This window comes from Muntiacus reevesi, chromosome 4 (assembly GCF_963930625.1).
Source record: "Muntiacus reevesi chromosome 4, mMunRee1.1, whole genome shotgun sequence".
Taxonomy (NCBI): domain Eukaryota; kingdom Metazoa; phylum Chordata; class Mammalia; order Artiodactyla; family Cervidae; genus Muntiacus; species Muntiacus reevesi.
In genome coordinates, this window is record NC_089252.1 from 72,637,654 (window position 1) to 72,658,284 (window position 20,631).

At 42.4% G+C, this 20,631-nt stretch overlaps 1 protein-coding gene and 1 non-coding gene across 5 annotated transcripts in view; one reads left to right on the forward strand and one right to left on the reverse strand.

Moving 5' to 3' along the window:
• MYRIP (myosin VIIA and Rab interacting protein) overlaps nucleotides 1-20,631 on the forward strand; it is a 217,899-nt gene that overhangs the window by 67,383 nt on the left and 129,885 nt on the right. The window lies entirely within an intron of this gene.
• On the reverse strand, nucleotides 4,123-4,195 carry TRNAE-UUC (transfer RNA glutamic acid (anticodon UUC)). The gene has a single exon. It is a non-coding gene; the product is annotated as a tRNA-Glu (tRNA).

The following is a 20,631-nucleotide window of genomic DNA, read 5'->3' on the forward strand; positions in this document are numbered from 1 at the left end:
GGTAAAGCAGCATTGGCATTTACAGCCTTTCTGAACAATAAAATGCTGGTAAAAATATGACAGACAGTTATGGGTCTTTGCTATTCCTAAGCATTAATCACCTCGAAGGACAGCATCAGCTATCTGCATTTCTGGGATTGTTAGTTACAAAATGCTAGCAACATGTTAAACTTCAGTTACTTCTTATAGTATCTTATGTTCACATGAGCAAGACTTAAATGACTCACAAGACAGTTTGAAATAAATATGGATATGCACCCTGGAATTTTCTCTTTCAATGGCAATAATTATTAACAACACTAGTTTCGGAGGTAGTAATTTTTGGCAGTTTAGTTCTTATTCAGAGTGTACTGAAGATGTGATTATTATTAGTACCGCTGTCTTTCCCAGCATATAATTATTCCCATATTAATTTAACTTCTTTGTTATTGGGTGAAAATAGCACCATATTGGCAGAGGGATATGATGTTAAAGTATCACTGATACAAAATGATTTTAACATAGAGTTAAACTTTGTGATGATTCTGAATTACCTCACAAAATCATGAGTACTGTCTTTTATGACATCCTGATCGTGCTGGGGAAAAAAATAAGAAAATAAATACATTTTTTTTAAAGTATCAAATCTGAATCAGATTTTTGTTATTCTGATATTTTAGTTTTGAATATCCTGTCTACTTTTTGGACATAGGCATGTGTTCTGATTACCCTTTCAAAGAAGAAATTGAAGTTCACCTGAATGGATTAGGAAACAGAGATGTGTGTTGTGCAAACCTCAGGGCTTGTCACTAGCCTTCCAGTCACTTCTCTTTCCTCCCCCGTTTTTTCCTTCGGACATGGCAGAATGGCATATTTAAAACGGATAACCAACAAGGACATACTACATAGCACAGGGAACTCTGCTCAATGTTATGTGGCCGCCTAGATGGGAGGGCAGTTTGCAGGAGAATGGATACATGTACATGGATATGACTCAGTCGCTCTGCTGTCCATCTGAAACTATCACAACACTGTTAATTGGCTATACTCCAATATAAAATAAAAGGTTAAAACACACACACACACACACACACACACAGAAAGAGGGAAAAGAAATGGAAGAATGGACCCTTCCCTTCACAAAGGCAGTAGAGCTCTATTCCACTGGTGAGACATCTCCTTTGGACCAGAAGAAAAAAGTTCATGCTCTGCAAGTCTTGATTTTATCTCTCATTTCAACTAAGGAGTAATGTGACTGTTGGACTGTCTTGATATTTTGAAAGTAAAGATAACCAAATGCGTATGTAGCAAGGCTTTGGTTTTGTAAATAGAGAATGTCTATATATGTATGTGTGTGTGTGATTTTTGTGTTGACTTTAGAAGTTCTGAAGGGAATATTGCTAAATATTGAAAATGATTATCTCTAGGTTCGTTTTTGCCTAGATAAGGGTGCTGGTGTAAAGGCACCGAATAGGCAGCATTTCAGTTTGATACAGTGTTATAAGTGGATGATGTGGTCTGTGGCTCTGGGGGTGCCTGCACTGTGAGGTTTGGCTGAAGTCGCACACGGCAGTCTGTCTTACGTGCCTGCCATTAGGCGGCCTTGGGGCTTTGCAAAGTGAGCTGCAGCCCTGACTAAATAGATCTTGTCTCTCTCAGGTTATAAAAATTACTGTGGACTCTGTGTTCCACCTAGGATTTATGATTTCTCAATGCTACATGTTTGTGTTGACATAAATAGTCTTCCCAGAAATTTGGCAGAAGTCTGGCCATGTGCTGATTCTTTAGAGATCACCAAGAAATCAATTCCAGCTCCAGCTTGATCACATCATTGTATTTGAGTTTAGCCTCTAATCTTTAAGTGGGTATTCCATAATCCTGTCAAAGGCATTAATTTGAAAGAAAAAAAATGCTTTATAGGTTATCTTTGTGTTTTATTGAACTCTATTGATTTTTTTAAAATGTTACCAGAATCCTCACATATGTTACCTAAATCTCCAGCCTCTTTTATGTCCTAAGTTGTAGCATTTTGGGCTTTCCCGGTGGCTCAGCTGGTAAAGAATCCTCCTGCAATGCGGGAGACCTGGGTTCGATCCCTGGGTTGGGAAGATTCCCTAGAGAAGGGAATGGCTACCCACTCCAGTATTCCGGCCTGGAGAATTCTCCACACAGAAGTCCATAGGGTTGCAAAGAGTCGGACATGACTGAGCAACTTTCATTTTTACTTTGTAGCATTTCCCACTTTTGACATAATGTTTGATGCAGGAGTTGCTTATTACCCCATTTTTTTAAAGGTGTAAAATAGGAGCAAATTACACAGGGGGAGAGAAAGGCTCTTTATAGAAATGCCTATAGGTTCATTTGACATTAGTGTTGACTGATGTACGAAAACAAACTCAATAGCTATCCAGTACTTAAACTCTAAATTTTTCATATACCGTTTGTGGTGAGCTCAACCCAGATTTTTAATGAGTTTGTCCCTTTTGGGATTTTCAGGACTTAGTAATTAATACTAAGTAACTAGCTTGCCCAATATGATCAGATGAACCACCTTTTGCCACACATTCTACTGGAAGATGAAGGCAACATTTGATTTCATGGCATTTATTAGGTACTTTTTAAATGGCAAGTAAATGGGCAATTAATTATATTTTTCCAGTGAATACAACCACCACTAAAATACTTTGTCTCCTCTAATTAGCATCAGTGCCATATTTTCATAATGAAAATTAATTTTCATTGGTGGTGAAAAAGATTCTCACAAGATCTGTGTAAAGCTTTTGTGACTGGTGCTGAGGAAACAAAAGTGAACAAAGATCCTCCAATTAAAAATAAAATTAAAATTAAAAAAAGATGTAGTCTTAATTTCCAGTATTTTGACTAAATCACGAATAAATTTTATAGAAAAATAGAGACAAAAACATTTGACAGAAGAGATAAATAACGTCAAACCTGTGAACAGTATTCAACTCACCACACACAAAATAAATATAAGTTAAAACAGAAAAAAAAAAAAGTGAACACAGGAGTTCACAGTCCAGTGGGAAGGCAGAAATTAGGCAAATAATCACAGAAGGAAGTGTAAAATTATGACTGTGGCACAGGTTATGGAGGAGAAGGGTCATTATGCTGCTTAAGACCAGTTCTCTAGAAGTAGAGCCTGAGGCAGGGATTTCAATGCCCATGATTTGTTGGGAGGAAGGGGTACTCTTGGAAGAAGCGGATGTCCAGATCAGGCTGAGGAATGGAAGAGTGAGGACTCAGCTGGACTGGGTGTCAGCCTGATCCCATGGGAGCTCTGGAGCATGAGCTGCACCAGAGTTGCCTCATTTTAAGGCACAAGGCTGGCATCTTGCAATCTCCTCAACCTCATGCTAGTCAGACACGAACCAGGGTCTGACCTGGGCTCAGTGAGTACGGCTCCTGGGCAAAGCGACTTCTGTAAGGCCAAGGGCAATGTTCCAGAGAAGAAAGGCAGTAACTAAGAGAATGTGTACACTGAGTCACGGGCGGGGGGGCGGGAGGCACTACAGATTCTGAGAACATATGATGCAATGTTCTTTGTTCAGAACCCACTGGTGGCTTCCCAGTTCAACCAGAAAATCTCTTGGCAAAGACTCTCAAGGCCCATGGGCACTGGTACCCACTCTGACCTCACTTCATGAATGTCCTTGAGTCAATACTTGTTGTTCGACATGATACTCATTGTTACTCTAGTTAACCTGGCTCTGGCTGGGTTTTTGGTTACCTTTTTTAAAATAAATTTATTTATTTTAATTGGAGGCTAATTACTTTACAATATTGTGGTGATTTTTGCCATACATTGACATGAATCAGCCACAGGTGTTGAAACAGCAGTGCATATTTTGGGCAGTACTTTGCACTTCATTACTGTGTGCTGAGGCTTCCAGGTGGGTGTCATACATTTTTATTCCAAAGACTGTAAGTGCCCTAGAATTTTAAGTTAAAACTTTTAACATACAGTATGGCTTTTCTGACTCCAGAGAAATCTCTTCTCCCAAACCAAACATGATCACATTACTATCTCCGTTTGAAATTGGCCCAGGATTGAAGATAGAAAAATAGAGAATCTTTAAGGTAAAATTCTGTGTATACAGGCGGGGTGGGGGAGGGGTGTCTTAGTTCCCCAACCAGGGATTGAACCTGGGCCTTCCACAGTGAAAGTGTCAAGTCCTAACCCCTGGACCATCAGGGAGTTTCCTCAAAACTTGCTTTTGATTTCACACAAAAAGATGACTAGATACCGAGGGATTCCTTATCTGGGACCTAATTTCTGCCTCTATTTGTCTCTAACATCTCTGCTGTCTTGGCTTTTTTCAGAACCTTTTCCACATTCATACTTTATTATTTGCTATCAATTTTTTTCCTCCTTGCATTCTTCACTTTTCTGAGTTCTATTTTTAGTTTCCATAATCAAGGGAGGTTTGGGGAATCTGGTTCTTTGTCAAAATAAGATGCTGCCTCCCAGCTGTTTCTGTTGTTAGGGTCAGGGTGCAGAGATGCCTCTTTTGATGACACTGTGATCTGATCCTCTTTGAGATGTTTTGAATCATTTTCAGGAACAGCCCAGAGGCTAGGTCTGAAGCACTGCCAAGTTCCTGAAGAGACAATTTTATCTGACAATTTTCCCTCAATCACAGGAAAGTATATTGCTTACAAGACATACATCTAATGACTGATTTGACACTGGATGCTACCACATGTCAGCAAACGGATGTGTTCTGCTTGTGGGACCCAGTACCTGCCAGCCAGGGGCTGGGGTAGGAGACTTTAGCACATAGGAGGAGCTTGGGGAAATATACCTAGGTTGAATAAAAGTGAACTAGCTAGGATGGAAAACACAAGGATAAACAAACACATGATTATAATTACATACCTCAGTTAACTCATCTGTAAACTAGGGGCCAGACCTATCTTTGGAGAGTGTTAAATGAAAGGTTGCATATAAAATGCTTAACAGAACGACAGACTTAATGATATCAGAACACTACTTAGGAAAGTTATATACAGCACAGGGTGAAAGTAATCAATTCTGTAGAGAGTAGTGTGGACAAGAATATCTGAGAAAACTTAGGCTGGTCTTGAGAATTGAACGAGATTTTGTGGGTCTGTCACGTCCATCACAATCTGTGTTGGCAGCAACACCCATGTCTGTTGGTGGTGTCATATACATTTGTGTGGGACGAGAAATTGGACCCTGGGCCCTCTAGATAGGGTTGGGGCTTCCCAGGTGACTCAGTGGGTAAAGAATCTGCCTGCAATGCAGGAGATGCAAGTTTGGTCCCTGGGTTGGGAAGAACCCCCTGGAAGAGGGCATGGCAACCCATTCTAGTTTTCTTGCCTGGAGAATCCCATGGACAGAGGAGCCTGGTGGGCTGCAGTCCATGGGGTTGCCAAGAGTCAGACACAACTGAAGCGACTGAGCACATAGATTGGTTTGATCCCCTAATATTGCTTGACATTTTTGTCAGTTGAATTGTCAGTTTTATTACCGAAGGAAATTATGAAAGGAACCACTTACAGCTTCAGTTAAGTATTATTTACAAACACTTGGTGGCCTCTATTGGTTCAAACAACAATAATTGCTAATCATTGCATTTCAGAAGTCCAGGGATTCCAAGTCTCTTGGGAATGACACAAAACATTTTCATTAAAATTTAGTAATTTCAACATCATAAAATATCTACTGGTGACATATAACCAGTAAACATTATCAATCTTTTTTAAAAAGTTATTTTAAAAAAAGGGAGGTGTCTTTTTAGGATCTGCTCTAGATACTAAGGAGGAGGCAATGGCAACCCACTCAAGTACTCTTGCCTGGAAAATCCCATGGCTGGAGAAGCCTGGTGGGCTGCAGTCCATGGGATCGTGAAGAGTTGGACACAACTGAGCGACTACACTTTCACTTTTCACTTTCATGCATTGGAGAAGGGAATGGCAACCCACTCCAGTGCTCTTGCCTGGAGAATCCCAGGGATGGCAGAGCCTGGTGGGCTGCCGTCTATGGGGTCGCACAGATTTGGACACGACTGAAGCGACTTAGCAGCAGCAGCAGCAGCAGCTAGATACTAAATTTTTTCAGTTTTTCAGTAACTTCAGCTCCACTTTTTTGTTGCTTAAATGATGTTCCTAATTACTAGACCTTGTTTCCTCTGAAAATGGAATCTTAAAACCATTTTCTAGCTTTTGAAAGAAAAATATAAAGTGGTGTATTGGCAAAAACTCCTCAGGATTATTTACTCAGTAATGTCAAACTCATAGCTCCATTTTTCATAAGTCTGAGTTGCCTAGAGTAGGATGAAAGAGCACTACTGTGTGACGAATGGGTAGCAAGTGTTTAACCAAAGATTAGAAATATTTAAAATCTAAAGCAATCGCAGAAACTTATTTCTTCAGCAATCTTTTTGAAATTTTACTTTAGACAAGGCTTAATCCATAGCCAAATAACATTGCTAAATATAAACCTGAAATACAGGTTTCTGATATTTGAAAAGGTGGGCCTGGATTACATTTCAGTCTTTGCATGATCCAGTTTCTTTATCCCTCCCAGTGCCCATGTAGTATATGGCGCACTTAACTAAACATCATCAGGAAAATGTGAAATAGTCCTGCAATAGAAGAAAATCTAAAACAAACAAAAGGTAATCTTGGTTTCCTTGGTAAAAAATGTCTTCTTCGGCATATGTGTATATATTTATACCTCTTTGCTGTATAACATGATTTTTAATCCTAAAGTTTCAGTAATATGAGTTACTGATTAGGAATATTTTCTGTCACAAATTATTCAGTTTATTATGCTTGAGTATTTTGACTCTACTAATTTTAGTTCCTAAAATTAGTTCCTCTCCTGCTGTGATCACCATGATGCTTGACCCATTCCAATTATCTATTTAATCAACAAATAGCCAACAGCCTGCTACTGGAGTCTGTGGGAGGGCTGGGCCCTGCCCTTCTGGAGGTTATGTTCTAGTGGAGCAGACAATTAGTAAGTAAACACAGGAATAGATATGCAAAGTCATTTGTTACAGATTGTGATAAAGGATGGGAAAGGAAGAAATAGAGCTCCCTGCTGGACATGAATGAGGACATGTTCTCTACAAAATGTTTGAGGACATGAACCTTTATGTCACTTGATTCCCTAATATGAACAACCCATGAGAAATTTAATTTAGAATTGGGTGCCAGGAAATGCTGCCTTCTGTATGTCTATGATGTAAGGCCACGTCCCGTGACCAAAGAAATGTTGAAAAACTGAAACATTGCTGAAAGCTTTCAGGGTGTCTTGTTATTCATTCTGATTGTTCTAGTCATCATGGCCCAATAGATGACAGTCAGATTGCTAGGTGGTAGACCTTTCCCCATTTCTAAGTGCAGGGCTGCCCTCTAGTGGACTCTGAATAAATATTACTTGAGGATAATAGGTTAGAAAACACAAACCTTGCCGCCAGATGGCAAACTGTATGAAGACTGGTCTGTCTGAGCTTCAGTCTGAGCAAGCTTCTAAAGACAAGCTCCTGTAACCAGTTGTCCTCAGGATATATGTCCCTATTACCTTGGGGCTTGGGTTTTAAAACGAGATGGAAACTTAGTTCTCTGCTCCTACTTCTCATTTCTAGAGAAGAAAGTCAGAATTCAGAGAGGTAAAATGACCTGGTCACTGTCCCAAGGTGAATGAGAACTAAACTGTAAACATGATTCTTTCTCTGTAAATATCTCTCATGTGTTTGATCAAATTTATTTAACTATTTTACTATCTTCCTACCTCTGTCCCCTTCACTCACTTTTCCCCTGGCACCTTGTTCTCTGATTGCTCCTCCAGCACGTCTCGCAAGGCTTCCCACACTCAGATCCTGCACTGGGTGTCTCCTCTGCCTACCGTGTTCTTCCCTCTACTGCCGTCAAGTCTTTGCTCAAACATCACCTTCTCACTCTGACCACCCTAGTTAATACACAGGCTCCCACCAGCACTCCAGATCTCTCTTTTCCCTGGTCTACTTTTTCTTTTTTTCATAGTAATTATCACCATCGACCTATAATTTATGTATTCATCATGTAAGATAATGAATTTAAGTGCCTAACAGCGGGAATCTGTCTCTTTTGCTCTTTTGTCACATGGACAGAGTCCATGTGCCTGGGATAGTGCATAGCACACAAAAGGAACTTAGTAAATGTGTGTCAGATTAACCTTACAAAATGGATATGTCACCTAATGGAAGGGCCACACGCGCCAGCAGGGAAGTTCAACTCTACATGACGGCTGAGAGAAGCTGAGCAAATTTCCTATGCCTCATGAAGACCAGGCTATTGTTGCCTAACTCTACCTACCACCCACCACTGCCACCACGATTAGCCTAAGAGACCAGTTTAGACCTTCTGATTCTCTCTCCCCAAAGAGGTCTCCAGGAACCATCCCATCAAGCCTCTCACCACCCTGTATCCTCCTCATGTTCATGTCCATGTTCATGTGCAAAACCTCCTCGGTCTGTGGAATTTCTCCCCATGCAGTGCAGTTCAATCTCTTTTCTGCCTCCATCCCTATCACCCCAGCTCTGCCCCCATCATCAGCAGAGCCAGCCTGTCCCCAGCCTCTGAAAGCTGCCACGGCTCTTGCTCTGAAGTCTGGCCCTCCCCCAGAGACACCGCTACCCCAAAGCTGTTTTCAAATTGTGGCTGTTTCCTTCCTTCCCCATTGTAATTCTGGGACTGCTCCAGACCAGAACCTTGGGTCCTTTGAAGCACTTGCCATGTGAATGTAACACCCACCACCCTTCCTTGTTCCAGCCACCTGTCAGTCTTACGGCCAGTCCCCCTCATTCACAGAACCTTTCATTACCTGGCCATCCATCTTAGTCTCACTCAATATTCCCGGGACCCTCTACTTCTCCTTGGTGATTTCAGCACCCCTTCAGGGGCCCAGGCAGCATCTTAGTCTCTCCGTTCTCTGCCTTCATCTTCCCGTCCCTGGCCCTTCTCTAGTCCTCATCATCCTCATCATTGCCCAGACTTCGGATTCTTGACCTCAAGCATCCTAGTCTCCAACCACTGCTTTCTGTCTTGTCGTGACCTCTTGCCCATAATTCTTCATCCCTGGCATCTAGTGACTTCTATCTTTTCATTGTTGAGGCCCCCTCCTGTCCTGACTTCACCTTTACTTAGCTTGGACTCCATGAGTTAACCCTTTTCTTTGCATTCACCTTCAGTTCTTTTGCTTCTGTTCCTTCCCCTGTTCTCACCTGGTTAGCCTCCAGTCTCCCTCTGAACCTCCCCTTGCACCTGAGTAGCTGGGAGTGGATGGAGGGAAAAGGTACCATTATGCTCATCCTCCCGTCATTCCCTAGTCAGTCTCCACTCTCAAAGATCCCAGTTATTCATACCTCATCCTCACTCTACAGCCCTCCTCACCCATCACCTCCTCACTCTCAGCTAATTAAACCTTTTCTTTTTTGGTCTGATGACAAGCATTATTTATTTATTTTGACCTAAGAAATAAACTTAATGTTTTATTAATAGAGGAGCCCCATCCCTCCCAGACATGGTTACTTATTAATAATAATGAACCAGTAATTGAAATTTCAACTGGAAGTAAATTGGCCCTAAGAGAAAAGTCAGCCAGCCACCACTCAAAGGTTTCCTCCTTTACTGATTATTTTAATAGAGAATTTAAGGTTTAAGTCACATTAGTCTAATCTTTGCCCCTCTTTGAAGATGATCAACTTCCACTTTAAAGAGAATGGGGGCTACTTGCTAACCAAAGAAAAACACTGTTAGCATTTTGATCTGTATTATTCCAATGGTTTTTTAAAATTAAATCTTTTCTTAATCCAGTAAGAAAACAATTGAGAGCAAATGACTTCCTCTTTCCACCAAATCTGCTCTATCTTCCCACTAACAGCAGGTGAGCAGACATTAAGTGTGGGGGACGATAAAGCATCTGTAGGCAGATGCAGTAACCCCAGCCTTTCAGGGCATGAGAGGAGTGGGTGCAACAGGCCTGGTCCCTTGGGTTATAAGATTTTTATTCTACTTAGTGCTAAAGTGACTTAGTCTTCAAAGACTCAACCTTCCAGTTACCTCCTCTACCATGATTTCAGTTAAATCATGACATCATCTTGGGTACTGGGAAAACTGGACAGCGACATGTAAAAGAATGAAATTAGAACATTGTTTAACATCATACATCAAAATAAACTCAAAATGGATTAAAGACCTAATGTAAGATCTGATACTATAAAACTCTTAGAGTAAAACATAAGCAGAACACTGACATAAATCGCAGCAATATCTTTTTTGATCCATCTCCTAAAGTAATGGAACTAAAAACAAAAATAAACAAATAAGACCCAATTAAACTCAAAAGCCTTTGCACAGCAAAGGAAATCATAGACAAAATGAAAAGATAACCCACAAAATGGGAGAAAATATTTGCAAATGATGTGAACAACAAGGGATTAATTTTCAAAGTTTACAAACAGCTCATGCAACTCAATATTTTTTTTTTTAAAACCCAATTAAAAAGGAAAAAAAGAGCTGAAGAACTAAATAGACATTTCAACAAAGAAGATGTACAGATGATCAAGAGCACATGAAAAGATGCTCAACATTGCTGATTATTAGAGAAATGCAAATGAAAACTACCATGAGGTATCACTTAACACCAGTGAGAATGGCCATCATCAAAAAGTATAATAAACGCTAGAGAGGATGTGGAGAAAAGAGAATCCTCCTACATTGTTGGTGGGAATGTAAATTGGCACAGCCACTATGAAGAATGGTATGGAGTTTCTTAAAAAAAAAAATTGAACTACCATATGACTGAGCAATCTCACTTCTGTACATAAAATGATACGTGCATCCTAATGTTCATTGCAATAGGCAAGACATGGAAGCAATCCTACATGTCCATCAACAGATTGAATAAAGATGTGGTACATACATACAATGGAATATTATTCATCCACTAAAAAGAATGAAAGCAACATGGATGGACCTAGAGATTATCATACTAAGTGAAGTCAGTCAGAAAAACGAATGTCCTGTGCCATGGCTTATATGCAGAATCTAAAGGAGGAAAAAATGATACAAAAGAGCTTATTTACAAGGCAGAAACAGACCCACAGGCTTAGGAAACAAATTTATGGTTACCAAAAGGGGAAGGGATGAATTGGGAATTTGGGATTGACATATATACACTACTACTATATTTAAAGTAGATGACCAACAAGGACCTACTGTACAGCACAGGGAATTCTGCTCAATATTCTGTAACAATTTGAAAAACAGTAGATACATGTATATGTATAACTGAAGCACTTTGCTGTACTCCTGAAACTAATACAATATTGTTTATCAACTGTACTCCAATATAAAATAATAATGACATAATTTTGAATCCTGAATCTGCCTGCTTTTAACTTAATAATTGAGAAGATGATTTTGAATGTAACTTAAAGCATAAACACTTCTTTTATAAACTGTTTTTAACAAAGTATAAATTTAACTGACTTGACTTCAAGTATGAACAAAGTGGAATGTCTTTGACTCAGAATTTTAAAAAGCAAAAAGAACTTACAGGTGTAAACTTATAAACGTTATAAATAACTGTGTACCACTTGCTTACTGCAATCTGAAATATTATCACCCATAAAGATGATTCTGAGTGTTTCCAAGTAAATTGCTATTGACATTTCACTGTAGAGGCTATGCCACAAACAACATCTGTGCTTCCCAGAAAAGGCTCCTTCCTTCTCAGGGCGTGGCTGACTTGTGTCTTAAGTTCCAAAGTCAGAGAGTCAAGTAGAAAACCCATTCAGATGGCCCCTGGATCTCTCCAATCATGCATGAAGCTGGTCCCCGGGCCATGTCACGGGAAGTCTCAGTGTTTCCTCACACACACACTCACCCTGGAGATACCTGTGGGACTTGAACTTGATGGTTTGTGTGTTGCTTTCTTTTCCTTAATTTTTTGTGAGTCTTAATTTTGTGGGGTAAAAACCAGATTATAAACCAAGAAACCTGATAAGACTGTCATACTGTCTCCCTTGTGTGGCTGGTCACCCCCACAGATGGCCGTGGGCAGGCCACAGCCGTGATGACGGGTGTCCTGCAAGTATTCCAGGTAGACATTATACACGCCTGCTCATTTTTTCTAACGGTGCTCTGAGATTAGAAACATGGAAGGTTACCTTCTTCTTCCTCCTACCCTGGTTCTGAACATCTGGGAAACATTAGAAGCTTCTGCATGTCAGTCATATTTTTTGTAAATTTCTTGTAGGAGCGTTTCCCAAAGTACACAGCATACGGACTGTGTCTGGTAGTCCAGATGAATGTGGGTGGTGCAGGACTAAACACTGTTTATATTAATAGTTATGTTTTTCTTTTAATGTATATTATAAAAAAATTAAAATACATATCTAGTCTAGTATGTCATGGATATAAATGCTGAGAATTAGTCAAATGATCATATTTAAGATTTTGTAGGTGAGGTGCTTAAAAGAAAATTATTAAATATTAGATTAAATAGTACTAAAGTTGATACAGACTTTTGACAAAAATTGTGAAAGTGGTTGCCTGTAGACTATAGACTTACAACGAGAAAGTGATGTATGCTTAATGGACAGAGGCCTTCAGACACAGTTTCTTAAATGGTAAAGGATGTGGAAACTGTTTGAGACCGTTCCATAAAACAGTAATAACTTGGCATAATCCCATATTGAGAGATTTTCTTCTCACTCAAGTTTCTCCCTCTGGAGAAGTGCAGCTGCCAGTGATGTTATCCACTTAGAGTGGAGGTTACTTTGCTGTTCTTCCTGGGTTCTTGTCTCATAAAGAAATGGTAGGAAACTGAGTTCTTTCACATTCGGAGTGAGAGAATAACCTCATGAAAACTACAGCTGAATTCCTTCAGTCAGTCATTCAACTAACACTGCTCAGCACCTTTCTGTGTCAGGCTCTGGGCCGGGTGCTGGGTTTAGAGGAGAAGGCCAGACATCATAAGATTTTAAGATTGGGAGTGACGTATCATGTCAGCATGTCGGAAAGACCATCCTGGCTGTCCCCACGCCAGGCAGCAGAGCTGGCACAGACTCACAAGAGGTGATTGTGGTAGGTGACTTGGACCAGCATGGTGGCTGGGGCAGTGGCTCTCCAGTGCAGATCCAAGGGGTATTTCAGGGTCGATCCAAAAGGTGATGATGACTGATTGGACATCATGGATCAGAGAAAGAGAGGAGTTGGGGAGAGTGCTAGGTTTTTGGCTTTGGGAGTCCCATGGAAGGCGATCCCAGGCCCTCAGAGCTTACACATCACACACTTCTGGGGGTGCGGTAATATACCATCTAGGAAATACTGCAGTTTGTGGCCACTGTATGTGTTCTTCCTTACAGGGGCAAGTGGTACCTTGTTCTTATGGCATGAGGCCAAGCACATCAAAGGCATTGGATCAGTGTTGACAAAAAGACACGTTGAGAATTTGCAGCATGAGAATAAAAGGGTGGTTGACTTATGGTGTAGAGTGCTCCCCCCTGCCCCATTTGAAATTTCATTCTAAGCAAATGATTTTGAAACTGGACTCCATTATTACCCTACCACCATAAAGACCTATACGCAAAGGCAATAGAAACCATACCCTTCTGCCACAGGGACATAAGAACGTGCTTCACGACAGGCAGAGCTGAGACCAGGCAAGCAGAAGGATTGTGTGTGTGTGTGTGTGTGTGTGTGTGTGTGTGTTAGTCACTCGGTCATGTCCAACTCTGCGACCCCATGGGCTGGAGCCTGCCAGGCTCCTCTGCCCATGGGATTCTCCAGGCAAGAATGCTGGAGTGGATTGCCATTTCCTTCTCCAGATGGTCCCTACCCAGCGGTCGAACCCCTGTCTCCTTAATTACAGGCAGACTCTTTACCATCTGAGCCATCAGGGAAGCCCATAGAGGGAAATTAAAGCCACTCCAGGCTATATGTTAAAGTCAATCAATAGCCATAAATAATTAGAAGAAATATCTATATTTACATGTATATATGTATTTATATCCATATATCAATGCAACCTCGGTTAGTCAGTCGTGTCCGACTCCTTGTGACCCTATGGACCATAGCCTGCTAGGCTCCTCTATCCATGGAATTTTCCAGGCAAGAATACTGGAGTGGGTTGCCATTCCCTTCTCCAGGGGATCTTCCTGACCCAGGGATTGAACCCAGGTCTGCTGCACTGCAGGCAGATTTTTACCACCTGAACCACCAGGGAAGCCCTTTAGATAGATATTTCTTTCATTAGCACCATGAAACTAAACTCTAGCAATTACTAACTGATAAAATGTCACCTTGGTTTTCCAGTTAATCCATGTAAGTCATCCAACTGACTTAATTGACAAGAATCTTAACTGATATATAGTCAGTTCGGGCAGGCAAATGGCATTTGGAAACTAAAGAATGTGCAGCAAGAGTAGAATCAGAAAGAGGATGACAAACTGGAACAAGGCAGAGAAGGTGAGAAAGAAGCAATGTCCAAAGGAACAGTGGAGAACAATCCATTAGGATGAAATAAGGCAGCAGTCTGTACCAGTGTGTTTGTTTTGCTCTGCGTGGAAACTGGTGATCTCTTTCAAGTGGCAGCCTGCGAGGCATCTTCAAGAACTGTACGGAGAGTGGACATCTCCAGATGACAATAGGACCAAAGGAAGAAAACAAGCTTATGAATGAGAACCTCTTGAGGCATCCCCAGAAATAACAGGGGCACTGAAGACCTGCTTGTGCATGGGTTGAAACACTTGACGCAGGGTTTCACTGATTCAGAACAGCTTTAGAGCTGGAGACCAGACTTAAGAAATTGGTCTGCTTGAGGCATTGAATCCTTAACACACTGACTTACAGTGATCGTTGTGGATAAAGCATGGTGGCCTGGCTTCCCTAGTGCACTTTTCTCCATTCCAACACTGTTTGGAGATTCTTTACCTTTGTGGCTTGCTTTTACATGCTCTTTCTCCTCACATCTTTGGCATACCCTGATGTGAATGAAGATGCCTCCCCCACCAAGACAGGACCACACTCATTTAGTACTGGGAATCTTGTATTTTCACTTCTGTCTCTGAAAAGCTCACACCTCTGGCCACAAGGTATAATTCATACTGCTTTTCTGATGCCCATCACAACTAAGGCTTGGAGGGGTTTGCACTTGAATAATTCGCCCAGGGCCAGGTAAGCACGGCATAGCTGATGCAGCTGAAATCTGACTGTGATATTTATGAACTCCGTCCTCTTCCCATCTGCTGTCTTTCCCTTTGGACATGTTTTATTATTATGCAAAAATTCCCAGACAATGTCAGAGAGCTTACAGCTCTCCTAGAGCTCTGCCTCTTGAAACCCCTTAGGTGTCCGTGAGCATGATTCAGCCCAGTGGATTTCAGAGCAGGCATGTCTGGCTCTGAGTTCCTAAACTTTCTGCTGCACCGCCCTAATGCCGGCTCTTCCGAACTCTTAAAGTACTATCCTCTTTAACCTTTACCTGAGGGTCTTACACTAGTCAAAGGAACCAGCAAAATGTTAGAAAGTGTCTATTTGATAGAACTTTGAGCCACAAAGCAGAAGCCTTGCCAGAAAGAAATCTGCAATGCCCAGGAGGGTTTCCACCCTCTGTCCATGAGGCTGGGACAAGATGAAAGGGGTCTGTGCTATGGGGCAATGGTCCCCAACCTTTTTTGGCACCAGGACCAATTTCATGGAAGACAATTTTTCCATGACCAGGGGTGGGGGAGATGGTTTCAGACACAATAAATGTAATGTGCTTGAATCACCCTGAAACCATCTCCCCCACTTTACTTCTCATCTAATGCCACCACTGATCTGACGTGTTGTAGCCTGGAGGTAGGGGACCCCACGGTCAGAGCTCCACTGTGGGCTATCAGCCCCATGTTGGGCTCAGGCCAGGTCATCCACATCCTGCTTCTTCCTACTCCCTCCCTTGTTTTGGGTCTTCCCTGTTCATCTGTTCCTGTACATCACCGGCGCCTATCTTACTAGGCCACCTCTGTGACCCACAGTACCTGACATGGTGCTATGAGAAAGTCAGTGTCAAGTCAATACTTATTCAATGCATGAAATAACACTTGTTTATATCTCAGACCTCATTTTACCATCAGGAGTTATTTCTATAATTAAGTATGTTCATTCTCTGGCCTCACTGGCCAGTACACCCTCTCTTTCTTCAATGTCAAAGCAGATGTATGAAATTAATAAGCCAGAACAATCACGGTTTTCAAAATGATACAGATGAGAGTATTAAAACGCAGAAAACAGGCTTCAGAGGCAAGTGATTTGAAGCAATATGATTTGACTTCATGGGCACCAAAATGAAATATTTCGTGATGGGAGCATAGCCGTGTAGCTCCTCATGCCTAATGGCCCAGGTTTGAGCATGCTGCTTGTGTTGGATACACGTCGTGCTCATCCGCTGAGTATCTTCACTATATTTTGCAACACAGTATGTGTAATATCATGTAATACTTTCCAAATCTCCTTTGCAATTGAGTCTATAGTGGTGAAACAAACAAAATATACTAAAATATAATGCACATACATTCACTTATACTTAGAAATTGTGAAATGTCTTCTGTCAAGGAGAAAAGTGCTATGAGAGAGAATTACAATAAGACTTAGTTTACTCTGAAGGATAAGGGAAGGCCTTCAGTGGGGAAATGGCAGAGAGTGAATGGACTTGGGCTGAGTGAACACTGAGAGGAGCTTTCAAAATGGGAGATCATATGGAAAAGCCTCAGAAAAGGCAAGACCAAGGCATTTTCAAAGAACAGCCAGAAATTGAACAGGTGGTGTGTTTAGAGCATCAGGGGAGGGGGTGTGTTTGGAGGCACACGGGCCATGTGGGCTCCTATTATATCTTGAGAAAAACTGAAATCTGTGAGCATATGTTAAGCAGGTGGGTGACCCAATCAGATTTTCATTTTTAAAAGGTCCTCCTTTGCTGTAGTTTAGAGATGGAGATCAGGGGAAGACTAGGACGTGTCTTCAGTTCAGAAACAGGCTGTTGCCCTGGTCCCAGGGGCGATGAGACTGGGTTAGACTGGGCGTGGGTGGTGATGGCAAAGATGGAGACAAGAAGATAGATGTCAGATTATTTTCAGCTTATGATCTTGAATGTGTAGAACCTTGGCTGGCTATTTTATGTACGGAGAAGCCAGATCAAGATCTCTCTGGCTTTAGCAGTTGGGAAAGACAGAGGAGACCTTCAGTGAGCTCAGCAAGCCTGGGGTGACAGCAGCTTTGCAGGGACAGAGCAACAATCTGAAACAGGTTAAATCTGAGGTCCCCATGAGGTGACATCCACGAACTCACCTGAAGGAGATGTGACTGAGCACCCACCCTTCCTAGAAGGTTTCCTGTTAAACCTTCATCACGCTACCCCATCAGTTTGAAGACTAACAGGGTAACTCCAGGATGTCATACATGTGCAGCAGGCACTGTCTAACATCTGCACTCACTGTGGGTTCTATCTGAGTCATGAGGACAGCTGTGTGGTTGAGTGGAAAATCACCATGGTGGTTTCCCTTATGTACAAATGGAGTGGTGAACGAGAGCCAGTTTCTCCTCTGCATGTGTGTATGGCCTCAGCACATGTTTCAGGAAAATCTGTTTGCTTTGGAGAAATAATTCATACTGGTGTAGCCTTCTGGGTCACTTGGAGACAGCGGCAGCCTCTATTTTTGGCAGAATTCTGTCTCAAGCTAATGCATCCAGCCATGGAGAAAGCAGTTTCAAAATAGACCTGATCAGCTGTCAGGGGACAATTCATCTTGAGATAATAGTCCTGAGGCCTTGGCCGGCCAGCATTCCTCTATGAGCTACTGAGCAGGCTGTCCTCTGATTCTGCATTTGTTTAAATGTTTCAGAAACATGCACAGAGAGCCATTTTTAAAACAGGGGATCCTCAAGGGAGGGACGGGACAGAGAGGCAAAGGTACAAGAATTCTCCCCGCCTAGCCCAGGTGTCCTATTCACTTTAGTGCTCCTGACCAGGGTTCAAACCCTCTCTCAACCCCTCATTGACTCCGAGACGAGAGAAGGTCAAGTCAACCTGCATGGACCTTGGTTTCTCCTTCTGCTCATGCTGGTAAGGTGCATAGGAAGCCTAACACTACTCCTTGCTGTAGCAAGGTGGGTTCTCCAGAGGAACAGGACCAGAATGATGTGTAGTGGGTGCTGTGTGTGTGTGTGTAAAGAGAGATTTTAAGGAAGAGACTCGCATAACTATAGGAACTTGGTAAATAGAAAATCTGCAGGGTGGGCTGGCAGGCTGGAGACCCAGGGAGGAGTTACAGCTCAAGTCCAAAGGCAGTCTACTAGCAGAACTCCCTCTCCTTCATGGAAGGTCAGTCTTTTTGTTAAAAATCCAACTGATTAATGTATACACACTATTATATATAAAACAGGTAATCAACAAGGACCTACTGATTGGCACAGGGAACTCTACTCAATACTCTGTGATAACCTACAAGGGAAAAGAATCTGAAGAAGAGATATATGTATATGAATAACTGAACCACTTCGCTGGACATCTGAAACTAACACAACATAGTAAATCAACTATACCCCAGTGTAAAATAAAAACTAAAAATAAACCCAACCAACTGGATGAGGCCTACCCCCCTTACACTATGGAATCTACATTACCCAAAGGCTACTGATTCAGATGTTCTAAAAAGTACTTTGATAGTGACATCAAGACGTGTTTTACCAAGTGTTCGGGTACCCTGTGACCCAACAAGTTGCCATCTAAGATTAACCATCACGCAGGTCCTCAGAAATGCCATTTTAGACTTTTCCAGCTCTCCTTGCTCAGTTTCACCCTCAGAAGGACCTTCAAGAAGAGTTTTCTTGCTCCCTATTATCTACCTCATGATTCTCTCCTTTTATGCCTGAATCACCTTGCATTTAGGATAGTATATGGCACCTGGTAGCATCTCCAGGTATGCTTAATAAAGAGCCACATAAATTATGTAAGATTCATTTATAAAAGCAAAGGATAGAAATGTCAACAAGGGAAGAGCTTATTCAGTAAAATATTAAAGTAATGGATGCATTTAGATGTAGGCTTCAGGACACACATTTTATCATATTATTGAAACAGAAATGTGTACCTGAAGGCTCTGCAGGCCATGAAACTAATACTGTCCTTTTTTCCCAAATGATCTTTTGTGTATTCAATTTCAGACCCTGTTCTCTGGCTTAGCCAGGCTTTGAGTCCCCACTTTGTCCCCAGTTTTCTCTGTAGATAAACAGGGGAGTGCGGTAGGAAGGGGTTGCGGGTTAGGTAGGGAATGGACTGTCACTGTGACTCCAGAATGAAGAGGCGGCTCAGACACAAAGGCGCGTGGGTTGGAAGCTGAGCTGGGGAGAGAGCTCTTCAGCGGTGTTGGTAATTACAGCCGGACCCTGCAGGACACCTGACATCACAGCTCTCCATGCGAACACTCAACCTCAGGAGGTCTGACAGTTCCACAGCCAGAAAACACACTTATTCCAATCAACACCCGCCCCCCGCAGTATTATTAAGGGAATGAGCAGTGGACAGAATTTCGGGTTGTCTGTGGTTGGTTTTGCATCACATCTTCTCATTTCCCTGTGCGCAGATAGGACCTGGCAGCCTTCGGGGGTGCAGACGTGGGCAGATGTCTCCGGTGGAGACTCCGCCCAGTCAGTCTGCTTTCTGAGCCTTTTCTGTCTCCTTGCTGGAAGTTCCTGCTGCCTGCCCTGGCCCCAGGATGGGGAGTGGGGTGGCAGGACTCACTGTAGGGAGAGTCAAGGCAATGGAAGGGTGGGATGCAAGGGGAAGTAGCAGCACAGGGGCTCCTTGCTGGGGTGAAGCCTCCATCAGAGTCACGAGCTGTGGTGTCACGCAGATGGGGAGCTCAGCCCCCATGTGGAGCCGGCTGGACCCTCGTCCTGGGCAAGGTCACCACGGTGGAGGATGGCCCAGGGCTTCCTGAGCGGCCCTGCTGAGATGCAATCTGAGATGGGCTTCAAGGGGACAGAGGTCTTCTGGATAGACAGGACTGTCTCCTGAGGTCAGAAATCCCTCACATCACTGGAGATGCCCTGTCCTAGAAAAACTGCCTTTCTCAGGGGTCCTATTAAGAGGTCATACTGATGCTACAAATATCATTACAGTGATTTTAAAAAATAGCAAATGATTTTATCACATGCCCATGATGTACAGGTGCTATGAATGTGTATTTCTAATCTTTGCAACAATTCTGTGAGGTGAACATTATTGGCCCCATGGTACAGATGAGTAAAACTGAGGTCAGAGAGCTGGCTCAGGATTCTCTCCTGGGCTTCTCGATGCCAGGCGTGTGCTCTTCACATCTTCTCATTAAAGATGATTTTCCTTTCTTCATCCAAGGGAGGATGAGTATAGGAAAGGGAACATTATCCTGGCAACTAGGAAGGAAAGACAGCAAAGGAGAAGAGTCCTGGGAAGATTGCCAGCCATTCAAGGGCAAACCAGTCAAGGGAGCTGTATATCCAGGCAGGGAGACGCTAGTGAGAATGGGACAGAGTTGGTTGTTTTGAAGAACAGAGACAGGGACTTTCTGGGAATGCTGCTGGACAGCAAGGCCAAGG